Below are 691 nucleotides of genomic sequence, written 5' to 3' on the forward strand. Positions count from 1 at the left end.
CTTCTGCTAAAACTACCATCCATGGACTTACAGAATGCTTTATCCACCATCATGGTATCCCATACAGCATTGCTTCTGATCAAGGGATTCACTTCACAGCAAATGAAGTATGGCAATGAGCCTATGCTCATGGAATTCACTGGTCTTACCATGTTCCCAATCATCCTGAAGCAGCTGGCTTGATAGAACAATGGAATGGCCTCCTGAAAACACAATTATGGCACCAGCTAGGTGGCAATACCTTCAAGGGTTGGGGCAATGTTCTTCAGGAGGCTGTATATGCTCTAAACCAGCATCCAATATATGGTTCTGTTTCTCCAATAGCAGGATTCACGAGTCCAGGAACCAAGGGGTGGAAACAGGAGTGGTACCACTCACCATTACCCCTAGTTACCCACTCAAAAAAATTTTGCTTCCTGTCCCTGCTACCCTATGCTCTGCGGGTCTGGAGATCTTAGTCTCAAAGGGAGGAACACTCCCACGTGGAGACACAATACTGATTGCATTGAACTTGAAATTAAGAATGCCACCTGGCCATTTTGGCTTCCTCATGCCTCTGGATCAACAGACAAAGAAGGGCATCACTGTACTATGTGGTGTGATAGATCTTGATTACCAAGGGGAAATTGGATTGACATTATGTAATGGAGGTAAAGAAGGATATGTCGGGAATACAGGAGATTCTTTAGGA

This window comes from Orycteropus afer, unplaced genomic scaffold (assembly GCF_000298275.1).
Source record: "Orycteropus afer afer isolate SDZICR_OR568_19922 unplaced genomic scaffold, OryAfe1.0 scaffold00283, whole genome shotgun sequence".
Lineage (NCBI taxonomy): Eukaryota > Metazoa > Chordata > Mammalia > Tubulidentata > Orycteropodidae > Orycteropus > Orycteropus afer.